Here is a 26,423-nt window from a genome sequence, read left to right as displayed (position 1 = left end):
CACTGCAGCTCTTTACATTCGCTCATGTTATAGACAACAATGTTTACTTTTACTTACTTCTACATAAGAAAATAACGACAAATACTCACAAAGACAGAGTCGATGTTTATCATGAATTAAAAGCACATTTTTGTTGTTAAAAGTCATTCACTTTCTTCTCTGTCAAACGTCCACTTGTCGTTACATTGCTGTTAATGTAAAGTTCTATTCATCTGCCACTAGGTGGTAGTTTCAAACTACTCAAAGATAATTACAAAGGTTTATTTTAGTTTTTCCTGTGCAAGAAACATCTCTAGGATGCACTGGGACGCATCCTCAGTGATGTATACTGGGATCATTGGGTGTTTCGGGTCTTGCAACATCATCCACCCTCGCCCAGGCGACCCAGTCAGGGTTGATCAAGTCCCGACTTGCGTCCCAGTAGCAGTCCACGGATCAGCCCTCTTAATCCAAAGCCACCTTGTGGCCTTCTCTGCGGCTCCACTCGTGGATTGGATGGCCCTCTTCTTGGCTGCCCCTGTAACACTCAAACGGCTGAGGACTTTACAAAGTGAACGCCCTGCAAAGCCTCTGCAGCCGACTTCTATAGGCTGCACCAGTTCCTGGTACTTAGCGCGTTTCCTCTCATTGGCTTCCTCAATACGCTCTTCCCAGGGCACCGTAAGTTCCAGGATGATCAGGTGTCTTGAAGCCTCAGAGGTAATGATCATGTCTGGGCGGAGACTTGTTGTTACAATGTGCTGGGGGAACCTCAGCTGCTTCCCCAGGTCGACCTGCAGCTGCCAGTCAGAGGCAGTGTGGAGGAGGCCTGTTGTTAGTTGTGGGCGTGCCCGGGGTTTCTCTCCAGCTTTGATGAAGGGGACTGCCTTCTTTGGAGCATGATGGTGTTTGCTGGTGCTGATGGCTGAGACTAAGCTCTCAGCAATTGCCTTAAGCACCTGGTCATGGCGCCAACGATAGGGGCCATCAGCCAGAGCCTTTGGGCAGCAGCTGAGGAGATGTCCTAAGGAGCCTCTTCCAGAGCAAAGAAGGCAGGAAGGTGTCTCGCTCTTCCCCCAGACATGGAGGTTCGCTGGGCTTGGCAGGGCATCATAGACAGCTTGTATAAGGAAACGGACCCGATGGAAGTCTGCCTGCAAGATGTTTGTCCAGGTGATCCTGCGCTGCAGTGCACTCTCCCACCTTGTCCACGCTCCCTGCTGCCGGAGTCCCGCTGCCCTGCTCACTCGCTCTTCCTCTACGCCTGCTCGGACCTCTTCCTGGAGTAGATGGTGTCTTTCCTTGCCACAGGCCTGGCAGACCAGAGTCTTCGGGAAGTAACCCAAGCCTGCTCTGCCTGTCGCCACAGTGCCCACCAGAGCCTTTTGTCTCAGACGTGACTCTGCTGCCTCCAGTGCTTTCCCAGCCTTCCACTTCCTTCCTGTCCTCACCTCAATGCCCAGCTGATGACACCTTGCAGTCCCTGGAGTCCCTGTACTGTAGGGCTTCTCTGGTGCCTACCACCATGAATTCTTCCGTGGGACCACTGAAGGGCAGTTGCAGGATGTTACTCGTCCCGTACAGTGCAGCGATTGTGAGACTACGTGGAAGGCCCAGCCACTGATCTTCCTTTCTAGGGACTCAAATGTTGTTATTGGGACTGCATAGACCAGCAGGAGCCATAGGACTCGGGGCAGGATGGAATGCTGGTAGATCCAGGCTTTAAATCTATCAGGCAGACCAGACTTGTCAACCTTGGTGAGCCAAGCTCCAAGCTCTTTGTTGGACTTCTGGATGGCAACAGAGTCTTTCAGGCTGGAGTCAAAGAGTTTCCCCAAACTCTTGACAGGTTGCTCCGTGATGGTTGGAATGTTCCTGAGATGGAAAAACGGAAATTGTCAATCACTTTCCCCTTCTTCAGCACCATGGACCTTGATTTAGCAGGCTTAAAACTCATCCTTGCCCAGCTGATGAGCCTCTCAAGTCCTTGGAGGATCCACCTACTCCCTGGGACCGATGTTGTTGTGATGGTAAGGTCGTCCATATAGGCTCTTATAGGGGGCTGACGTACACCTGACTTGGTTAGGGGCCCTCTGCATTCCACCTCGGCTGGCTTGACCACCATGTTCATGGCAAGGGAGAAAAGGATAACAGAGATGGTACAGCCTGTTATTATTCCTTTCCCAATGCAATGCCAGTCTGATGTTTCTTACCCAGAAGTGACCCTCATCCTGAAATTATTGTAGTAATCCAGGATCAGGTCCTTGATCTTACTGGGAACATGATGGAGGTGTAGAGCAAGCTCGACCAGTTTATGCGGTATTGACCCGTAGGCGTTGGCCAGGTCCAACCACAAGACAACTAGGTCGCCTCTGTTTTCATGGGCCTCTCTAATGAGCTGTGTAACTACACCAGTGTGTTCCAAGCAGCCGGGAGCTCCTGGGATCCCTCCCTTCTGTACTGAGGGGTCAATGTAGTTGTTCTTGAGAAGAAACTCTGTCAGTCTTTGTGAGACGATGCTGAAAAACACCTTCCCTTCGACACTCAATAGTGAGATGGTCCGAAACTGGTTGATGTTTTTCGAGTTCTCCTCTATGGGGATCCACACTCCCTCAGCCCACCTCCACTGGTCAGCAACTCTTCCCCTTCTCCAAATCACCTTCAAAATCTTCCACAGGTGCCATAGGAGCTCTGGGCAACGCTTGTAGACCAGATAGGGTACACCACTGGGGCCTGGAGTAGATGCTGAGCGAGCTGCCTTGATGATCTCCTCAACCTCCTTCAGGCTTGGCTCCTTCAGGTTGAACTCTGTTGTTGGGAGGGCAGGACTTATGAGAGCTCTGTTGGGTCCCAGCTCTTGCTCTCTCAGGGAATCGCTCACTGTATCCTGGAGGAAGCGATTCACTTCCTCTGTTGAGCACTCGAGCCGGCCACTGCGCTTTTCCCCAAGCAGTTGTTTCGTGAAGCCAAAGGGATTGGCGATGAAGGCTGCTCGCTTCCTGGCTCTCTCTCTTCCCCGTCTCCGGTGCCACTCTGCTCTGCGGAGGATCCTCAGCTTCTTCCGCAGGATGTTTTGCAGCTCTGCTAATGGTTGCTTCTCCTCGTCAGTAGCTTCCTTGTACTGTTTCTTGAGAATGCGGAGCTCCTGCCGCAGTTGATGTGGCAGGAGCAAAGGTTTATTTTAGTTTTTCCTCATTCTTGTTCAGGACGAATTGTAATGATTTTATTAAAAAAATTACAAATGCATATACATACAGTATATATGTATATATATATGTATATATATTGAATGAAACTCTGAATATATGGAATGAAACCTTAAATATATGGAATGAAACCTTGAATATATGGAATGAAACCTTGAATATATGGAATGAAACTTGACTGATGTCAGACTTCACGGAAGTGCCTGCAGCCATCTTGTGTAACGAGTGGATGCTGCAGCAAAAAGTGACAATGAGTCAGGCCGCTCGCAATCTTGTTGCAGCAATATTAAACAGGATATGATTAACACACTGGCAAATGTGTGTACGTTCCAAAATCCTCCCGATACCCCTGTCCAATGCCGTTCTTCTGACGAAGAAGTTTGCTCCCTTTTTAACCTTGGCAGACCTACTACAACAGGCCAGGCAGCTGTTTATCAGGCCAATCTCAGCATGCCTACAACCTCCATGACAGGAGTGCCCCAAAACAGCCCATGTGTACAATCTCCGCCCCACAGTGAATGACCGTGTGTAATGGCATTGTGCTCTGACGCGGCACTTCTCCGAAATCTCTGTAGCCGCAGCAGCTTCTCCAGTCCGCGAGAAGTGCCGTGTCAGAGCGCAGTGCCATTAGGTCTGCCACGGTTAAAAAGGGAGCAAACTTCTTTGTTTATGGAGTTCCATTCCATATATTCAGAGTTTAATTGAATATATTCAGAGTTTCATTCCATATATTCAGAGTTTCTTTCCATATATTCAGAGTTTCATTCCATAAATTCAGAGTTTCTTTCCATATATTCAGAGTTTCATTCCATAAATTCAGAGTTTCTTTCCATATATTCAGAGTTTCATTCCATATATTCAGAGTTCCATTCAATTCCATTCAATATATGTATATATATATATATATATATATATGTATAGTATATGTATGTTATGGCTATGTCATATGGCTATGTGCTTCCCTCTGCTCTCAGTCTGCACATATCTGTGCTGGAGAAAAATCACAGACATTTATGACGCGGAAAATCGTCTGTTATTGTTGAAGAAATCACCATGTCACCATGTGTATGTGTGTCTGTGTGTGTGTGTGTGTGTGTGTGTTTGTGTGTCTGCGTGTGTGAGGGTGTTGATGAAGTCAGTGACATGAAGTCTGAGAAATTACTGTTTTCCTTCTTTTATAAGATCAGCATCAGTGAAAGAAGAAAACATAAATAAAACATGTGCGTGTTCATCTGGATTTATTTTAAACTAACTATAAATTCCTAAAGGGAGGAAATGCATAATTTATACTGGGAGCCTCATTGGTTGATATAATAAGCACAGAGTGAAAATCCATATTTAGCATCGCAGATAATATTTATATCTGCTCGTCTTTTTTTTCTTTGTCCACCTGAGCAGCAACTGAAAGAAATGTAGTTTCTACATATATTTAAACAATTGAAAAACAATTAAAACAATCATCACCTCATTGATTACAAATATTAACCAGAGCACAACTGAACTTATGAAGTTGAACTACTGATGTGTTAGAAACAGAGGAGAAATGTGTCATTCAGGTACTTATAGATACAGTACATGTACACTTTATTATCATTATACTGCATTATATTGTTATTATTCTGCATCAGCTTTAAATACTGAGCAATAAGAAAGCACCAGTAACACCTGCCTTACTGGTGTAAACAAAGGCCTGAACAGAAACTCTGGCCTGAACACGTGAGCCCTAAAACAAATAAAGATGAATTCATATAGAAATAACAACAAAGCATAAACATGTATAAAATAATGAAACGGCACAAAATATACAGGATGAAAAAGGTCACACTTACATTTCAAACAGCCATCATAAATATTAATACAGTTTCCACATGCTTACATGCATAAACACACAGTAAAACTAAATGCATATCATTGTTACATTGTGTTACGTCCCTGGCTTTGGCTCGGGGGAGGAATGGACAAACAAATAAAAATATTGACCCGGGAGGGAAAAAGAAGGGCAACAGAGAGTTAAGAATTCAAAACAAAAGTTGTTACTTTATTTGAAAGTAAATACTGTTAAACTTAAAGCGCTGGTCTCCAAACAAAAAGGAACAAAGGAACCAGGTTATACCCACGACTACTGGAAGAAGAAACACCACACAGCAACACTGCAGAAACACAGAGAGGAGTATCAACTGTCACAGTCTCACCGAACTGTAGCAGCTCCACTGGTGAGGCTTTTTTCCCTCCACTGATCACTAACCCAAGACTCCTGTGTGCAGGGGGTGGAGAGTCAATCTGGAGACAGAAAAGACTCACCCACACAGACACACCCACCCACACAGACACACCCACACAGATGCACCAGACAAGCACTGAGGCTGTAACACATTTATTGAAAATTTACTATTATCAGTTTGCACACTCACACATTTCCCACGCTGATAAGTGATAAAAGTCACAGCAAATAAATGAATAATCTATGAATCAATGATGTGAAGGCAGATTGCGCTGCGTAGTTCATTCATACAGCTGTCTTGAATTAGCGACCTATCCGCCAATCAGAAAATAGTATTCACTGTTGCTGGGCAGAATGGACGCGCTTCCACACAGCTGGAGTCAGAGATTGTTTTTTTGGAGTTCTTCTCGCACGGAAATCCACAGTAAACCGGATGTTTCATTTTCGTACTTCCTCTCCCGCTCGTGCTGAATTCCACTGAATTTATGCAGCTCTGCTACGACATATATATAAGTGCTGTGTATCCACTCCTAGTCCCCCCCCCCACTGCTGTGTCTGTGGGGGCATGGCTAGAGGAGGACGGTTAGTGACGGAGGACCGGGACAGTGACGACAGCCCGGTAAGAGCCAGCTAATCCGAAATGGGGAGGAGTTTATCCAGAGAAGGCCGTACTTACACACACATTCAACACAAAATACATCATTCAAATACTTTACACAAAACCTGGATCACTAGATATGGTTACTAGATAACCATATACACTAGTTTGAACCTGAAAAAAGTGGTTTAGGGGTTTAGTTACTCTTTAATGTTTTTTTTTTTTAATGAATGGGGTCCCCCTGATGGCCAGGAGGCCCTTAGTTCAGTAGTCCTGGTAGTCATCATGGTTTGGTGGAATTTTTCGAGGGGTGGGGCATGGTGCAATTTCAAAAGGGAAACGAGGAGAAAAAAAAACTTTGTAGCGAAAGTTGAGGGGCCCTGGTGGGCACGGGGCCCTGAACAGCTACTTAGCTCGCCTATGCCTTGGGCCGGCTCTGATCTCATGCTAAATGCAGCTCTAAGCTGCCACTGGAAATACCACAGCACCTGCCACTGCCGTGATTTACGCTTGCTGTCACGCGATCGTCTTGCCCCCTGCGGTGCTCACTCACTCGTACCCCCCCCCCCACACACACACACACACACACACACACACATGCACTCACCAATAACTCCATGCCCACTTTTGGTGGATTTTTAAAATCCGGCATTGGGGTTTAGTTCCACTTTAAGTTTCTGTTTCTTTGGATGCAGCAGAATTCAGCCGTGACATCGACTGAAAACTCTTTAATGAACTTGGAAGTTATCAATCTGAAGAGAAATGTTACCTCGAAAGTTTATTTAAAACAATGTAACTTGTTTATCTTGGGTGTCTCTTCTTCAACTGACCTCCTCCCCTTATTCAGTTTTTGTTGAAATACTTGAATAAACATGTCGAGAGAAAATCCATACAAACTGCTGAGCTGAAGGAAAACACAAAGCGTGTTTCGCTCGCCTTCAAGGGAAGCTGATGACATATTGATCCGGCAGCAGGTCTGTGGAAACACTATCTAGATGTCATGATGTATTTTCCTATTGTTTACCATTTGTCTTTATAGGTTAGAGTTTGCTGAGTGTTGTTGTACATCTCTTAATTCCATTTTGATGGTGCACACACTGTGTGTGTGTGTGTTATATGAATGAGAGGAGTAATTTATCATGAGCTGCTGGACCAACAGAGTCCCACAAATAATGACCACAGCATCATAGGTAGTAAAGACGTGTGTGTGTGTGTCCGACAGTGTCTGCTCCCTCCTTTTGACTGACATGTGCTCAAAGCTGTGGTAACACGTGGCTAATTGTTTAAAGGTCCAGTCTATGACGTGTTAGCTCATTAGCGAAAATCAAATATACTACATCTTGCTTTAAACTTGTAAAACTTGTTGGTTTCATAGGTTTATTATAAAATGCGTTTTTTAGATAAGCTTGTTTTACAGAAGCTACTATCTTGGATTGTGAATCAGTAGCTTAACATGGCGACAGGCTTGGTCTCACACAAACCTAATTCATATACTCGTGAAAGAGAAAGAGGAAACAGCAGAGACAGCAGGAGACTGAAGATCTTTAAAAGAGTTTAGGAAAGGTTGACGCTTCAAAGTAGAGGGTTTTTTCTTATGAATAAGAAATTATTGAAATAGATAAAATAAAATTAATATTTATTATATGACTATTTACAATGTTTTACTAAATGAACAAAAATAGCTTCAGGGTGGACCAAGGCCAAAACAACAAACAAAACATTTCCTAAGTATCAAACAAAACCCTACTCCTATGCAAAACCAAAACACAATTCTAATCTTCTTAAGCTAACATAAACAGGAGAAAACAGGATCAAAAGAAATGGCAGCCCACCCCTACTATGCACAAGATTTCTCAATAATCTAGTAAACAAAAGTGGCTGGTTGAGGCGAGGGAGAGAGGGAGAACGCTGGCTGTCCCTGATTCAAATATCATGGATCCTCTGGAACAGCCAATCCTCTCCATGGGCGGGGTCGGCAGCTACCAATCCAGGACGTCAACTCTCCTGAGGTCAACTCTACTGAGGTCAATTAGCACACAGAATTACATTACATGTCATTTAGCAGTCGATTTTATCCAAAGTGACTTACAATGGAATTGACTCCCATTTGGGAGCTAGGACAGTGAACAGTCTAGAGTTCTGTGAATGCCTCTGCGATCCTCTCATTGAGGGGGCAGCAAGCCGATTTGCCGATGCAGAGCGGAGTGGGCGGGCTGGGTTGTAGGTTTTGATCATGTCCTGAATGTAGGCTGGACCGGATCCGTTTGTAGCATGGAATGCAAGCACTAGAGCCAGTGAAGGGAGCGGAGGAGCGGTGTAGTGTGGGAGAAATTTGGTAAGTTAAAGACCAGTCGAGCTGCTGCATTCTGGATGAGTTGCAGAGGTCGTATGGCACACGCAGGGAGACCAGCCAGGATGGAGTTGCAGTAGTCCAAGCGTGAGATGACGAGAGCCTGGACCAGAACCTGTGCCACCTTCTTGGTTAGAAGAGGCCGTATCCTTCTGATGTTGTGCAACATGTACTGTATCTGCAAGATCGAGGTACTTAGCCTCATTAGCCTCCTTGTTAGACTCCATTTTGGACTCCTTTGTCTTCGTATTCCAGAGTCTGCCGCTTCAAAGTGAGTGCTGCGTTTTCAAAGACACCTGATTAGGGGCTGATTGGTTGCAGCTGTGTTGGCCACTCCCTGTAGCCAATAAAACTTCAGTGAACTTTTTTTTAAAAACACCTGATTAGGGGCTGATTGGTTACAGCTGTGTTGGCCACTCCCCTGTAGCCAATGAAACTTCACACGTGGGGGTGGTGATGGCTAAAACTTTCCTTTTTGATAAAGCTTATAGTTAGAGCTAGTTCAGGGAAACCTAGACCAGCTCTTAGTTATGCTGCTATAGACCTGGACTGCTAGGAGATTTTCCTGTGGTGCACGCATATTCACTCTCTCACACTCAGGGTATGAATATGACTTTTTATATGTCATTAACCTTGTTCTTTCTCTCCCTAGTTTGTGTCTTTCCTTCCTTTCCTCTCTCTCTCTCTCTGTATCCTCATCTTGCAGGTTGCAGGATCCAGATCCAGTTTTGAGGCTATTATTATTACTATCATACATACCACCATTATTATTGTGCTATAATTAAAAGTCGATATCAGTATAATTTTTATCAACAGTCTCTGCTCCTGCTTTATAAATTACATTGTATTGCTATAAACATGTCATCACTGACCGTATAAACTTGTAACTTGATACAGTTGTTGTGTATCTGCTCCTGGTCCCTCTCTCTCTCTTCTGTCTCTACCTCATCTCCCTCTTGTCCTTTCTCTCCCCCCTTTCACCCTAACCGGTCGAGGCAGATGCTGCCCATCTGTGAGTCTGGTTCTGTCAGAGATTTCTTCTTCTGTTAAAAAGGGAGTTTTTTCTCTCCACTGATGCCTGGTGTTTGCTCATTGTGTGAACTGTTGTGTTTCTCTGCTCTCCTCGATGTTGTCTATGTACATACCTGAGATAATGTATGTTATTATTTGGCACTATACAAATAACATTGAAATGAATTGAATTGAATTAGCAGAGTGGCTATAGTGTAGTAGCCAATTGCAGTATCCACTCTTTCTTGACTGTGCTGATTGGTCAACATTTACTGTATCACTATAGATTGATAGACTAAGAACCCAGAGGAAGTGCACAAGTATCATTACCTTTCAGGTTTCTTGATTTACATTGAATATTAATTCTTGATCAACAACCTGTTAATAACAACCATACTGTGATCAGCATCAATAACGGTAAGCGTAGGAGGTGGTCTCTAATCTGTGCTGCAGATTGTTTGCATTCATGCAGCTCAGGAACACATGCATCCTCCTTATCTGAGGACAGATTCAGGACAGTTTGGAAGTGTTCAGATGTGTTCTGCCTATGATCTGATCACTCAGGACAAATAATAATAGGTGTGACCAGGGTCAAAATGTCTGCACTCATGCTTTAGTTCTGGTTTGTTGACATGTTTGTGAAACAGTTATGGACAATATTAGCCAAACAGATTAACTACACAACAAACTGTTTTAGTTCTCTCTTAGTACAGATCACATGGATGTATCACACCTTATTCACACTCTGAGAGTTTGACTGTCTCCAAAGGCCTGTGTCCTTCTCACCTGCACCTCAGGTGATTTTTGGAAAGTAGCTTTTTTGAGTCTCCTCCAAGAAACTTTGTGGCAAAAAAAGATATTTGGCTCCCCTCAAGCCAAACATCAGCTGTGCATTCAACAATAAAAGAGCCAAATAATTACTGTGCCTGAGGAGGTGATGTGTCTGCAGCCCCCAGTGGTGCTCCACACATACCTGTGACTGCCTACTGGCCTGTGGTACAAGGAGATATGAACAACTGATGAGAGGCAGAAAAGTTGTGCAGAAAGCAAGGAAGTAGGAAGAATGGAGGTTATAGGACACATGTCTTGTCATGGGTTGTTATTCTTCAAAATCTTTGAAATTAAGTGTTTATATTTTCATGTCCCAGGTATTCCTCATAAAACTTGTTTGTGACATGAGGCCATTTGCATTTTGAGTCTTGTCAATTTTTTTTCATTCATTTTAAGAAATTCCCGTTTTTGTATCACTACCCCACTTTTCCATAAGCGGGGGCAAACATGACCCCAAGCATTTCCGCTGGAATCTCCTATGAACCTTTGATTCTTATCTTAACTCTGTAACCTGTTACTTGGTGAGGAGGTGACTCCAGCCCTGCAGTGTGTCTTCTTGTAGCCGAGCTGCTCTGCTGAAAAATGTACGAGTTGTGCCTCCCCACAGGCTACGAGCTATCGTGTTCAAGAGGGATAGACTAGCATCACAAATTACCTGAACATTTATGGAGTGATAGTTTTTATTTCTGGATGGTGGCTTCAGACACACATTAGTACAATAACTCACAACTTTCACATTAGGAAAGCCAGCGAGCTCATAAAAGTCTCTTTCAATCACAGTTTGCTGAGCAGCAGTGAATGGGAAAGGAATAAACCACCAGGAAAGGGACTTGATAGCTGCCATGACTGCTGGCATGGATGAGCTGATGGAGACCTGTGAGATGCTGGCCAAAGCCCCAGTGTGGAGATCATCAGCACAGGTACGGCCCTGGAGCATGTGGTCTGTCTTCTCAGCTGTGGCTCCAAAGTTTCACATAAATGGAGGAGGAGAAAAAGTGACTCAGATGTCACTCATCGCTTTCACCAAAAAGATTTCTCCAGTCACAAAAACCCTCTGTCGTCTTTCAGACACATACAGGTCCTCTGGTAAAGCCAAGTGTGGATGAATTAACATCTGACCCATCACACTCAGTGTTGCCAGATTGGGCGGTTTTCTGCCCAATTGGGCTTCTTTTGTTTACGTCAGGCGGGGAAAAAATACATTGGGCGGGTGAATAAAATTTGGGCTGCTTTTGTCCACATTTGGCGGGTTTTTTAATATTGTAAAACAGCTCTCTCTCTCTCTCTCTCTCTCAAATAAATAAATAAATAAATAGTTTAAATAAATAAATAATTGAGGTAGTTGTGGGCTATTCAATCGGCATGGCAACGTACCGGTCCGTGACGTCAGTTCAGCACTGTAGCCGCGCTAAATATGAAGCGGGTGACCTAGCTAAGCAGCAGCATCATGCCGAAGTGAGGAAAATATAAGAAATGCTACAGGAACGAATGGGAGACAGACCCTGAACTTAAGCCCTGGATCGCGGCTGTCACAGGAGACGACTCTAAAGCCCGTTGCAAGTATTGTAACACAGAAATAAGAGCTCAGCTTAATGATTTGAAAGAACATGGCGCCACAAAAAAACACAAGTCCCGCTGTGCGCCGAGTGTGAAATCTTTTGCTGTACCGGTGGGATCTGGTGTCGGACAAAACACAGTCAAAGATGACCAAAAACGCCGTGAACTTAGGATTGCAACCTACGTTGCCTGCCACACCTCCATTAATGCTGTTCAGGACTTGTCAGATATACTCCAAGAGGAGATGGGAGCATTCAAAATGCACAGAACAAAGTGTACAGCTGTTATTATTACTAATCTGGGCCTGGCGCTAGGATGCCAGAGGTTCATCTTGCAATTTGTGTAGCCAATAGTTGATTTACTGCGCTCTTGTTGGTTGCATTAAACCTGTTAATCTATCATTTATGTGTGGCTATTTGATGCTATATGAAGCTCTGGATGTCTATGTGTTATGATTTTACGGGTTTACACGAGTGTCTGGCAACTTCGTGGTTTGGGCTGGTTTTTATTGGATTGGGCGGGTTCTACGATGTGATTGGGCTGGAAACTGTCAATCTGATCTGGCAACACTGATCACACTGCAAAAAGGTCAGGCCACCATGTAAACGCCATGTAATTATCTCAGACTGAGAGGTGACATTAGCCTGACAATAATACAACACAACATTTTAAATGCCATATCTTTACCTATAAGTCTGGAAAAGGTGTATCTTGTGTACGTTAGTTTGATGAATGAGGACCACAGTGAAGATGTGACTGTGATGGTTGAAATGTGAAAGAAAACCTCTGGAGCTCAGCACCTGTTCGTGGACGGGTAATGTTTGTAGAGCTTAGTTACTAGAAAATCGAAAATCTCTAATCCCTCCTCCAGGGGATAAACATGTCTGCAGGAGAACAAGATACAAAAGTCTGGGTTCATGAAAAGACTAGCATAGATGAATGGGATGTTTGCTCTTGATTAAAGCTAATGATGAGATCAAATCAGAAGTCATATTCAAGACAGTGAATGTCTTTTATAACATAATATAAACAATGGCCCACCAGGGTCACAGTTACATAACACTGTGATAATATAAAAACCCTCAGTGAGTTTTCACCAGTGAGTCACTGTTTTTGTCTAACTGTGATGTAAAAACACACAAACAAGCTCTGACACTCTGAAACACAGAGAAGAAGAAGAAGAGAAAGGGCAGACTTCTGCTGTGATTTCCGGATGGGCATGAGGAACAGATCCAGCTTCACGGCCTTAAGAACTCCATCCATCATCTCATCCTGGGGCATCCCTCGTTCCAACACCACAACCCTGTCATTAACTGGTCAACTAACACTATTACTAATTGGGGGAAGGGCTGCAACCAGGGGTCTCATCTGTTTCTCTGTCTTCTCTCCCTAGATTCCCGGTGGTTGCTACGACGTCTCTTCCAGTTACCTTCACGGACCTGTCCCATGTTCCCTCCTGTTACCACAACCTTGGTGAAGTTTTTAGCAAGTCCAAAGACACTGCTCTCCCTCCACGTCGTCCCTATGCGCGATAGAGCTTCATCCCGGTTCCGTTCCTCCCTGTGGTCAATCAATACAAGGACGGTTTCTTATGTCCTTGTATGGATTATCGCGCCCTCAATGACCTCACCATTAAGAACCGTTACCCCCTTCCGTTAATGTCATCAGCATTTGAACTCCTCAAAGGAGCCTCATCTTCACCAAGCTCAATCTCTGTAACGCATACCATTTAGTTTGTATCAGGGCGGGGGGCGAGTGGAAGACACTCCGTCGGGGCATTATGAATATCTGGTGATGTTCGGGCTCACCAATGCCCTGGCTGTCTTCCAGTCATTCGTGAATGACGTTCTCCGCGATATGCTTAACATCTTCGTCTTTGTCTACTTTGATGACATACTCATTTTCTCCCCTGATCAGACCTCCCACACTAACCATGTCTGTCAGGTGCTGGAGAGACTGTTGTGGCACCACCTTTATGTGAAGGCCGAGAAATGCGAATTTCACGCCTGTTCGGTTTACTTCTTGGGGTTCATCATTTCACCCAGAGATATCCAGATGGACCCCGAGAAGGTCCGGGGCTGTGCATGAATGGCCAGTTCCGGACTCCAAGAAGGCCCTTCAGTGCTTCCTGGGGTTCGCAAACTTTTACTGTAAGTTCATCCATAATTTTAGTTCTGTCTCTGCTCCTTTACATTCTATCACCTCTGTGTTGCAGTCCTTCCAGTGGAACCCAGATGCCGACCATGCCTTCAAGGAGCTTAAACACCAGTTCTCCTCTGCGCCCATTCTCCATCACCCCAACCCTCACTGTCAGTTTGTGGTGGAAGTAGACGCCTTGGACTCCGGGGTGGGGGCCATTCTTTCTCAGAGGGCAGGTTCACACCAGAAGCTCCACCCCTGTGCCTTCTATTCTAGGAAGTTATCTTGGGCAGAGAAGAATTATAGTGTGGGGGACAGGGAGCTGCTTGCCATCAAATCAGCACTCGAGGTATGGAGGCACTGGCTGGAGGGGGCGGAGCAACCATTTCTGGTCTGGACGGATAACCGCAACCTTGAGTATCTGAAAGCAGCCGTCTGTCTCAGATTTCCCCCTTCTATGTGTGTGCACCCCACTTTCCATGTCTCTCGTGTCAAACCAGTCAATGTGTGTCCCCTACTTCTTGCACCCAGCCAGACCCACCCCGGGTTCATGACGGCGAGCCAGTCTATATTGTTCAGCAGATTTTAGACTCTCTCCACCGGGGACGCGGGGAAGCAGTAGCGACTGGGAGGGTTCCTGAGGAGACATCGTGGGTCCCTAGCCGGGACATCCTCGACCCCTCCCTCATAAGAGACGTTGATTGCTCTTTTCTTAGTTCTAAAGCCTCTGTATAGTCTAGAAAACATACTTTTGTCCAGTAAGGAGTATGCCCCAAGTAAGACTTCTTGAATCACAGGATCACCATTGTCTATATGGTTTTTGATAGCTTGATCAAAATAATGGCGTAGTTGTAGATATCTAAAGAAGTCTTGCTTTTCTAAACCATGATTTTCCTGAAGGGTTTGGAAGTCCTTCAGTTTCCCTCAGTCCATTATGGAGTAGAATGTTGTAATACCTTTGGCTATGAAGGTTTTAAATCTACCATCCATTTGATTGGGATCATAGGCACACCATTTAAGTATTTTCAGTTTGTCTTGTAGATTATATTCCTCTTTCATTGTGTTCCATGTTTTAAACTGGAATTTTAACCATGGGTTTTGGATACCGTTAATGATTTTTTTCAAATCTGTATTACCCAGTACTGTCTGTATAGGAGGGTTCCTAATCAAAAATAGTTCAATGTCTTTGCATCTGGCATAATAGGTTTGATTAAATACATTTAATAGAGGTCTAATCTGGGCTGAAATAGTCTCTCAGGTGGGGTACTGCCATACCTCCTTCCTCCTTTGACAGTTGTAAAGTTTTGTATCTAACTTTAGGTTTTTTACCTTGCCAAACGAATCTGGAGATCATTTTGTCCCACTCTGAGAATTGCTTGGTGGATATTTTTATGGGGAGGGACTGGAACAAGAACAACAGTCTTGGGAGAATATTAATTTTCACAGATTCAACCCTTTAGATAAGACTAAGGAATGGATTAGTGTTCCATCTCGGTAAGTCTGATTTTATTCTTGCCAAGAGAGGCAAGTAATGAGACCACTTGGAGACCACTACCCCTAAATATTTCAGTGTAGTCTGGTCCCATTTCAGGTTAAATTGAGCTTTAAGTTGACTGGATGGTGTATAGTTCAGTGAGAGAAGCTGTGTTTTCTGAATATTAAGTTTGTATCCTGCATATTTTCAAAAATGTCCAGGAGCTCTAATAATTCAGGAAGTGAATTAGTAGGTTCCCCTAGATATATCAAAACATCATCGGCAAACAACAAAGCTTTGCGTTGGTCTCCGTTTATAGGTATGCCTCTTATGCTGTCAGTCTGTCTAATCCATTGAGCAAGGGGCTCTAAGTAGAGCGCAAATAGAAGTGGGGATAGTCCACAGCCTTCCCTTGTACCTCGCTCCAGATTAATACTGTCTGTCAAGTATCCATTTATTTTGATTTGTGCACAGGGGTTCCTGTATAGATTGCTGATTGCTGTAACAAATCTGTATGAAATCCAAATCTCTCAAGAACCATATATAGATATGTCCAGCTCACTGAATCAAAAGCTTTTTCAGCGTCTAGGCTAACTAATAGGGCTTCCAGTTTATTTTCTCGGATATGATTCAGTACATGTAGTGATCATCTAATATTGACATGAGTTTGTCTCAGCAGGATGAATCCTGTTCAGTATGTATAATCTGTGGAAGAATCTTTTCAACTCTCTTCACAAGAATTGAAGTATATAGTTTGTAGTCTGTGTTGAGTACTGAGATCGGCCTATATGAACCACATTCAAGTCTGTCTTTTCCTTATTTGGGTATAACTGAGATAGTTGCTTCTCTCCAGTTTGGTGGGGTTTTACCCTCTTTTAGAGCTGTATTAAATTATTTAAGTAGGCTAGGTGTCAGCTCTGATCGGAAGGTCTTGTACCATTCAGAGGGGACCCAACCCAACCTACCTGATTTGTATATTCCCTTGTATGATATGTATATAATTATTGAAGAATATACTGCCAGGTTTTTAAAAATGTTTTATTTTTCATTTTTTCCTTTTTATTTTCGTATGTTATGTGATAAATCTTTATGTGATAAATATGCTAAAACCTTTACATTCCTTGCTCCTGTCAAATAGTTCCGAAATGTTTGTGATAGATGGGACATAAAATTGCTGACCCATCTGGGCCAGGCGATTTGTTTGCTTTTAGCCTGGAAATTGCATTATTGAGCTCCTCTCCAGTTATTTCTGCTATTAGTTTATCACTTTGACTTTCTGATAGGGTAGGTATCTTAAGGGACTCCAGAAATCTTTTAATTTGATTTTTTGTGTATATAGATGTTTCTATTTGGTTTTGGAAAACCATTTGTATCTCATTTTCTTTATACACTATATTTTTTGAGTTTGGATCCCTAATTTTAAAGATTGTGCTATCCGCTTGTTGTTTTTGCAGTTTCCTCGCTAAAAGTTTTGTAAATTTTGGGCCACTCTCATAGTATTTTTGTTTTGTATAAACCATATTTTTTTGTATTTCTTGTGTGTACATATTGTTTATTTATTTTCTAATTTCCCTGAGCCTTGTAGGAAGATCTGAGTTAATTCTCCTTTATGTTTCAAGGTCTTTTAGCTCACTGTTTAATTCTGATACACTTAGTTGTCTTTCTTTCTTTTTGCATGTACAGTATGAGAGGATTTCTCCTCTAAGGACAGCTTTTAATGTGTCCCATAAGATATCTGGACCTACCTCTCCATTATCATTTTCTACCAAGGTTCTTACAATTTCTTCTTTCATTTTGGTTGTGAATTGTTGATTATTCAAAATACCAGTATGTAGTCTCCACAATGTATTTTTAGGATTGCTACTTATTTGTAGTGATAGCAAAAGAGGTGCATGATCAGACAGATCAATTTCCTATCTCACAATTATTTATTCTATGGCGGTCTCTTTTAAAAATAAAAAAAATAATCGATTCTGGAATACACTGCATGTGGGTGGGAGTAATGAGTGTAGTCCCTACCAGACGGTTCAAAATCTCTCCAAAGATTTATCACTCCCAACTCCGTCATGAGAGCCTTGAGTTTCTTATGTATAGGGGTTAAAAAAGTTCCCTTTGAAGAGCCTAGCCTCGGGTTGAGGCGTATATTCCTATATGTGTCTCCCCTGCAAATAGTAATACCAGTTGCACCTGTCATTAAATCAAAAACGTTAGTCACTACCTGGTGGGGCATATACATTCAGAAGTGTTATTTCAACTCCTTCTATTTTTCCAGTAACTAATATGTATCTTCCTTCCTTATCTTTCGTTTCTGTAAGTTGTTCAAATGGCACTTTGTGAGAAATTAAGATGGCCACTCCTCGTCTATAACCAGATTTGTGTGGCCAAATCATGAATGAGACGACCAGACACTAAAATAATTTTTTCTGTGGGTTGTTTTATTCCGTGACTGAACTTATATAATAAAAAGAAAGCCCAGCATTAAGGTTTTCATTTTGAGGGTGAAATTTACATATACAAAAATTTTAATAAATGAAATAAAATAAAATTCTGTTTTCCCTCTGGTTTCACTTTTACAAATTGTTACCACTAAAAACAAACAACAGTAGTGGCTGTCTCCTTTTCTAAACAAAATGTCTCTTTTCTAGCCACACTCAGTTCAGTAATTTTACAATAACACATAATTCACAGTAACAACATGCATCGATTGATAACTCATATAGGTGAATTCAATTAATAACTGTGAACAAAATGCAATTTTATCAACTCCGTGTGCTTTAACTAAATAAATGGCTTCACTCACTTCTAACGTAGAGTTTGAGAACCTGGCCCCAAACTCGATGCAACTCACTCAGCTTTCTCTCCCCTCTGTGAGGTAGATCAAACAAAATAAACAGTTTCATAAATTAAACAATGCCTGAAAATTAAACACTGTCAGTTTGTGGTGGAAGTAGACACCTTGGACTCCGGGGTGGGGGCCATTCTTTCTCAGAGGTCAGGTTCAGGTTCCCTAAATTAAACAGAACGATCCCAATCATTTCAAATACATATTCCCAGTGACTTACGCTGACTCGCTGCCGTATTGCGTCCACTCTCGGCACGGAGGGAATAAAACACAAACCGATCCTTCACCGATTCTCTGCAACACCCAAGCAGACACACTCTGGTCAGCCGCTTAACTCGACTGGCGTCTCGTCTATAGACTTAATACTACTTCATCTCACGGAGGCACGAAATCAGCTCTCTTATTTGCGCAGTGACCATACCCACAACACCGCCGTCATTCCTCTCATTCTGTTACCGCTATTTTCTAGCGGGAAAAATCCCGAATTCCGTGTTTCAGTCCTGCAAGTCTCCCTCTCCGGTGGTCCTTAAAGTGACATACACAACAGGTACCAAAAAAACACAGTCCCGTATGTTCACCTGGCTACATTTGTAAGATGAATAATACACTGAGAAACCCATTCTTTTCAGCTTTTCATTTTCAGCAGAACTTAGGTGTGTCTCTTGCAGTAACACTATTTGTGCCTTCTCCTTTTTCATTTTACTTAGAATCTTACCCCTCTTAATTGGGTTTAAAACCCCATTGACATTATATGAGATAACTTTTAATACATTATCTATCCTAGCCACAGCCTCTTATGAGTTTCAAACATATAAGAATTTTCCCAGTGTGGCAATAAGCATGAAGAAGATAAAGGAAAAATACATCCCCATAAACTCTCCAGAACATTGAGAGGTGAACAAAACAGAACAGGTACATTAAGAAAAGAGTTGAAAAGAAAGCTTTACAGTCAAAGTGAGGCTCTTTCATGGTGAGCCTTTAAAGGGCTCTTGGTGGTATTAGAGCGCCTAGAAAGGGTTAGGTTGCTTTGGGCAGAGAGGGCCCTCTGAGATGGCTGTGTCATCATTTCCGTCACAACTGATTTATCCTTATCCCGACTATATGTTACAAAAAAAAGGCTAAGTTCGAAACATCAACCTAGCTTTAACTAGTTCACATGAACAGAAAATAAAACACCCACTTATCTGTATTCACATTCGGTTTGGGTTACTCCAGAGGAGCATTTTCTGTCAGTCCCAATTGATCTCTGAGTAGGCTAGTTAAGAGACATGTTGTCGATCGAGTTTGGAGCTCCAAGTCAGGCGCGTTGTTTTCCGACCATTTTCCATGTGGATAGGAGTTGGACATCTCTGCTGACCTGGTTTGAGCAGGTATGACGATAATTGGAAATCCTCGTTGAGCCATATCTTCTGTCGCTTCTGTGGCGGTCTGGTACAGGCGTGTGCCATCATTGTAGAAAACGCGTAGCTTTGCTGGGTACGGCTTTTGAAACTTAAACTTTTCTTTGCTTCAGCATACTCCATTCGCTTCTTGAGGACTGCTGATGGGTAGTCATGATCCACGTAGAAACGTACCTTCTTCTAGAGAAGTTCTTTCTTCTGCCAGGCTTTGTGGATCACTTCCTCTTTGACTTTGTAACTCGCATACTTGACTATGATAGATCAGGGTTTTGCCTCCTGGTCGGTGGGCTTGGGAGCAGGTGTTCTGTGTGCCCCTTTAAGCACATTACCTGGTGGAAAATCCATTGAATCTTTCAGTAGTTTTTGCACAAAGTCGATCATGTTATCTCCCTCCTCTTCTTCAGCAATACCATAGATTCTGATGTTTTCTCTACGTGCCCGGCCTTCCTGGTCAATTAGTTTAGCTTCCCTGTTAGCCTGACATTGAACTAGCCTTTTCAATAGTGTCGTAGCTGCCATTAGCGTTGTTTCTATTCCGTCAATCCGCCCTTCTGCTTCCTCAAGTCTATGGTTTGTTCTACTTAGCTCTTGCTTGATTTCTGTCAGATGCTGTTTGTTATTCTGTCTGAAGTCCTTGAGTTCGTTCAGTATGCTTCGCAAGCTAACCTCCGCTCCCTCCACTTCACCTAAGAGCGGCGAGTTACCTCGGCTAGCAATGTGTTTTTTTTAACATCTCTTCGGTATCTTCATTTGTAGAATGGTGTTTCTTGCCTTTAGGGTTAACCCTGGTTTTGCTCGTGTGCGATAACTATCGCTTTGTTGGTATCAGAAGTGTTTTAAAATCAAAACTGTTGGGGAGCACAAGTTTCAGGCAGTCTTCTGTAGTAGTCAGAAGTCCATGTTTCATGTTTCATGTATATGGTCTGTTTTTGTGTTTGAGTCGCCAGGAGGCGACTCTTGAGGGGAGGCCTCTGTCATGCTCTGTAGTCTCTGTGATTTTATTGTGAAAGTTCCCCTCTTATTTTGAAGTCCTTTTCGTCCCTCGTCTGTGTTACTTTTCCCCTCTGTGATTACCCAGTCTGTGTCACGTGTGTCTTGTTGGTCACAGCTGTTTGTCGTATCCCTGATTCCTCAGTGTATTTAACCACTCCCCCTTCCTTTGTCTTGTTGTGAGTTTGTCTTCGTCCGTCGCCAAACTTACATGTTGTTTTAGAGTTCTCCTCTCTGTCCTATGGTTAACAGAGCAGTTCAGTGGATTATCTGTGCACGTGTGTGCTTTGTCACACATTGCACATTTAAGGATCATCGTTTCTGTTCACCTGTTTTTGTGTGTTTCAAATAAAGAATGGACAAAGTGCACCACCATCCTGCATCTGGGTCCAGTCCTGTACGTGACAGAACCTGCTTTCTGAAATGGGCCCCAGGACTGTAGCTGACCCAGCTCTGTGTTTGTGTGTTTGTGTGTTTGCGTTACACCGTATGTTGTGTCTGCATATGTTTGTGTCACACTTTTAAAAACAGCTGATGAAGTGACAGAAACATTGAGATAGATGTGATAGATGTGTTTTTATAGCATGTGTGAGGCGTGCTCTCTGGTTTGTCATCAAACAAACTGAGGCAGTCCTTTGCTGTTGTTACAATCAATAGTCACTCCTCTGTGGAGTCTTCATGAAAACCATATCAAAGAGCACAACAACATTAATAGCAGAGGAGATTTGTCTGTCTCAGTTGTGTATGTGCTGCGTGGCACCTCCATATGTCCTCCTTACTCTCCTCTAACTGCTCCATTTTCTTGCCTAGGGGCAGCAGGACTTGTATGTATGTGTGCAGTTAGTTCTAAATCCACATTGTCCTGGATGTGCCGCCTTCACCTGACTCTGTGACAGCTGCAGGCTTCACAAGATGGACGTGTGCTTCTCAGTTCCCTCCATCAGCATTAAAGTGAGAGCAGCAGCTCATGCAGTCCATCTGCCTCACTTTTCCATCAATGCTCTTTTCAGTTGTGCAATAATCCTGCCCATCCACCTGTGTTCAGTTTGCTCCCCCAGTCTGAGAGGGGGAAGCGTCTTTAATCCTGAAACATGAACTCTGCTGAGCTCCAGTCACAGGATCTTCCTCTTGCTCTCGTAAACTGCCTCATTTCTGGGCTCTTGTTGTTGTTTTAGTTTTTTCCTGAGGCCTCACTGAGATCAACATGTTAGACATGTTAGAGGGTATGAATGAACTAAAGGGATAGTTCCAGTTTTTGAGGTGTGAGATTCGTGCTGTGTTTGCTGCAAGAGCTGGAAACTATTTGCGACATCGACGTGAAGAAGCTTTTACTGAAAACATGGCTGCCAGTGGCTGATTTTAGCCTCAGCACAGTCACAGCTTCACTAACATACAAGTACATTTAAAGAAAGCGTGTCACTGTCACAACACAAAACAAATACAATGCAGCTCTGTGCTCTTTATTTAATGATTTAAGCAAATGACATAAAAGGATGCTGTTGAACACTGAACATGGCACGAGGCCACTGTAGCAATCACTGCTGTGTAATCATTAATGAGGTCATTTATCTGTCTTATGTTCCAGCTCTGTCTCATTGTAAAATTAACGTTTTTAATCTGGCACTAATTATGACTCCTAAATAAACAGATTTATTTAGGAGTCAATGTTGAGACCAGCGTTAAAACACCTGCAGGTTTTCTGCTTCTAGAAAACATCAAATATTCACGCTTGTCATTTTGGGACAAAAGCGAGTGAAAAGAGAGAAGCTGCTTCCTGTTGCTACTTTTCTGTTATGAATGGCATCTCTCAGGTGTTGCTATGGAAACTGCAACTCTTCTGTTACTAAAACCCAACAGTGGACAAAGGAAACTGTGCATGTGCTCCCTTATGCTCCAGCTCCCCATTGTGTGAAGAATATTTGTTGAATTGTGCACAGTCATGTTTTTATCAGTGGTTTTCATATTACTCATATTTCCCAGACCGTGTAGGTCCCTGTAGTTCTGTAGCATTAACTTTGTTTCTTCTTTCTCATTACATAACACAGGAAATCAAAATGTTTCCACAAGTCAGATTTAAAAGCTGCTGAAGAAAAATCTTTATCTCTCTCTACTTCACCCATGCTCCTCATCGCTGGTGTCTGCAGAGCAGCAGAATGAGACGACGTCTCTGTTCCTCTGCAGCTCAAACACTCCCACACTTTCTGAACTATTGTTTGAAATGTTTCCCATCGGCATAAAAACACTGTTGTTCCGCTCCTGTTGTATCACGAGGGCACCGACACACAGAAGGTTTACTTTTAAATGTGAACGTGGATTTACAAACAGTCAAATTAATGTATTTATTTCATTACTCTAACAAATACAGACATAAGAGAAGGAAAATCACAACATAATCATCGTATAGTATTAAAAACAACAGTGAAATCAGTTGACCAAGGTTGGATTAGAAAATAAGATAGTAATAATCTTTGAAGATAAAGACTTGACATTTGAAAAGCTCTAATGTTTAAATGATCATTTAAATCCATGGTGAATAAATAAGGATTCAAGCTTTGGATGATAATCTTTATAATATATTGTTGGCTTGTTGCTAATGAGTCAGTAATCCAAATGTACACAGAGTGAGTTTAATTGAAGCTTAGAAAACACTGGCCACTTTATTAGGTACAGACATGACACCTTATAAAGGAGTGTCACACCACAGTGTGGTCTTCTGTTACTGTATATGCTGTAATGTTCAGAGATGATATTCTTATACCTTGATTGTATTGAGTGGTTGCATATCTATTGTCTCAAACCAGTCTGGTCCTGGTCCTGGTTCTGTTCCTGGTCCTGGTCCTGGTCCTGGATATTCTCTCTTGTTTATTCTGCAGTACCCAACATAGCTGGTTTGGTATAAACAGCCACGCCACATTCCACATGTTTCATATCAGATCTAAAATGGTCTTCCTGTTCAACCTCCACATGATTCACAGCATGAAAGCAATGTATCATATATTACAAAAGCTTTGACACATTCATGTAAAACATTATAAAGATGATGTACTTTTTTCTGCTGTTTCTTTTCAAATACTTAATCAGAATGTTTGACACTGGTTCTCTGTCTCTGTTAAAGTGTTTCCCTCCTGATCCTCTTCCTCAGTCTAAAGGCAGCTGAAGTGATATAAACTGAGAACCTTCACAGATATTCATGCTTCATAATTATATTGTCATAATTAGACGGGGATATTTAAACTGTGTCGTCGTTTTAGATTTGTAAATATGTTTACAAGCCTGTCTCTGATAAATCCTGTCCAATCTCTGGATATTAATCTCCCACATGCTACGTTCAGATTAAGCAGCTGACAGTTCACATTCTTAACTCTTCAACATCACACACATGCACACAAATACTCAGAAGAGAAGACAAATCCAGACACAGTGAGTTGGTGAGAGTTCAGCACTTTGTTTCTGATACGACTCGACTTCTCACCGATGTGATAGAAATCTGATTTAAAGATTTCTGCTCGCCGCTCTGTTCGTCAGTCTGCTCACAGGTTCATAATAAAAAAGTACTTTGATAGAACACTGTTCTATCAAAGTATTCACAAACACTGACTCAGTGACTTTAACTTTTAAGAATTTTGAGGAATCTCTTTCACTGTTTGTACTAACGAGAAACACAATGAGTGCCCTGCAGTGAGGATGACGATGATGGGAAAGCACCAGAGGATAAAGACGGTCTCAGATCAGGACAAACAGTCTGAATACTCTTCAGATGGAGAAGCCTGTTTGTGATTGAGAACAAAGAGCAGAGCCTAAAATAACTCTGTGTAAATCACAAAGCTATTTACTAGTTTTCAGATTGTCAATCACATGATTCTTCTTATGGCACTTTCAAAGATTCAGAGTTTATACACAGATTATTTGTAGCAGCAACAAGGAAATAACATATCTCAATTTTATTTAAGGACAAAATGTTGTTATCATTATTAAAGTGACGTTAGAGGAGAAAGCAAAACCTGTGAGTTATATTTCACCTGCAGTGACTTTACAGCTGAAAATGACCACACATTTCATCACCAGTCAAAACTGAGAATAAATCTGACATGATTTATTTCATTTAAAGGTTAGCTAAGCTAATATTAGCTGAAGTCCAGTGACTTTATTCCTCTTTTGTTTTCACACTGTTCTTACATTATTTAAGTTTAGTTTTAGGAACATAAGTGAGTGACTTAGCAGACAGCAGCACCATAAAATAACCTATTGTTCAGCTTCATTCCCAAGTTTTGCAACTGTTAAACTTCATTTTCCATCAGGAAACTGACGTTTGAAAAGCACTCACTCTCCCACACCAAAGAAAAATTTCAAATGTCTTATTTTGTCACTTCAGTGTTTACAATCCTTAATTTGTGTTTTAGTAAGTGACCCAAAGTGACCACACGAGGCAGCAGTAAACCAACATGATCACGGCAACATGTGCTGATTCTTCATCTCACCTCAAACAACCGGAACTGTCCCTTTAACATCAACCATCATCACTCTTTTTTCCCTTTAACAAAGCAGAATGTGAACGCTCTCATTAACAGCACACTGAATTTCAAGGTAAATTCCATAAATGGATAAGTGGGAAAATGGGTGTGTTTTCCTCAGTGAGTCAACAGAATAACTGCCGGGGCCTGAAATAAATCCACTGTTTTCCATTTTATTTTCAAGGAACACAAAAACGGCAGCATGTCTGGAGTTGATATAGCGAGAGTAATAGAGGAGACATGGAGGAATAAAGTCTACAGAAACTCATTTCAGGAGAGAACAAATCTTTTTCTTCTGCAAGGATGATACAGAGACAAAGAGAGGAGCACACACACACACAGATACAGTCTTCTAAAGCTGTTATTGTTATATAACCTTGTCTGGACACAAGGTGACACAGTCATGACTTACTCTCTACATTTCCTCCCTGTGGAATAACTAAATGGAAGTGTATGACTTGTGTAAGAATTTAGTCGCTTCAAAAGAGCTTCAGGTTACTTTGTTAATTCTCATCAGTTACCAGACTAACAGCATAAAAGATCTGATATAAGACGTCGCAGGTCACTGATAATTCAGGACATAAGCAGAGAATTTAAATATTAACACTCACTCATCTTCTACCACTTTATCCTCCACACGAGGGTCACAGGGGGCGCTGGTGCTGACATAGGGCAAAAGGCGGAGTCACACCTTGGACAGGTCACCTGTCCATGACAGGGACAAACAACCATCCACTCACGCATGGTCAATTTACCCAAATCTGCATGTTTGCGCACGCACACGCTCACACACAAACACACGTATGACATTAATGACTTGAGGGGACATTGCATTGACTTACATTCATTTCCTGGAGACTTACTCTAACCTTAACCACAATTACTACTGGCCTAATCCTAATCCTAACCCTAATCCTAACCTTAAAACATAGTCCCCATAATGTGACTGTGTAAACAGGTTTAGGTCCCCACAACATTAGTAATACCTGGGCACACATACACACACACACACACACAGAAGCAGCAGCAGCAGCAGCAACAACAGCAACAGTAACAACCAGGGTTCTAAATTAACACCCGCCAACCCGCCAAATGCAGGTTAAAAATCATTTTGGCAGGTGTTAATAAAAACTTACTAGCCAGTTTGGCCGGTGATGCATGAGGCAATCAAGTCAGTCAGAACCGCTCTACTGTTCTAGCTCCCTGGGCAATACTGACTACATTTCCCATGAACACTGTCGTGATGCTACGTAATAACGTATAAGACGCCCATTGGCTGCACGCAGGCAGTGCAACCAACCAGCGCGAGGGGGT

General features: G+C 42.5%; 1 pseudogene; it reads right to left on the bottom strand.

Moving 5' to 3' along the window:
• Nucleotides 1–398: 398 nt before the first annotated feature.
• Nucleotides 399–3,136, bottom strand: LOC131470855 (uncharacterized; annotated as a pseudogene).
• Nucleotides 3,137–26,423: the final 23,287 nt, after the last annotated feature.

This window comes from Solea solea, chromosome 1 (genome assembly GCF_958295425.1).
Source record: "Solea solea chromosome 1, fSolSol10.1, whole genome shotgun sequence".
NCBI classification, from domain to species: Eukaryota; Metazoa; Chordata; class Actinopteri; order Pleuronectiformes; family Soleidae; genus Solea; species Solea solea.
The sequence above is the reverse complement of the archived record's forward strand: the minus strand, read 5'-3'. Positions and strand labels throughout refer to the sequence as shown.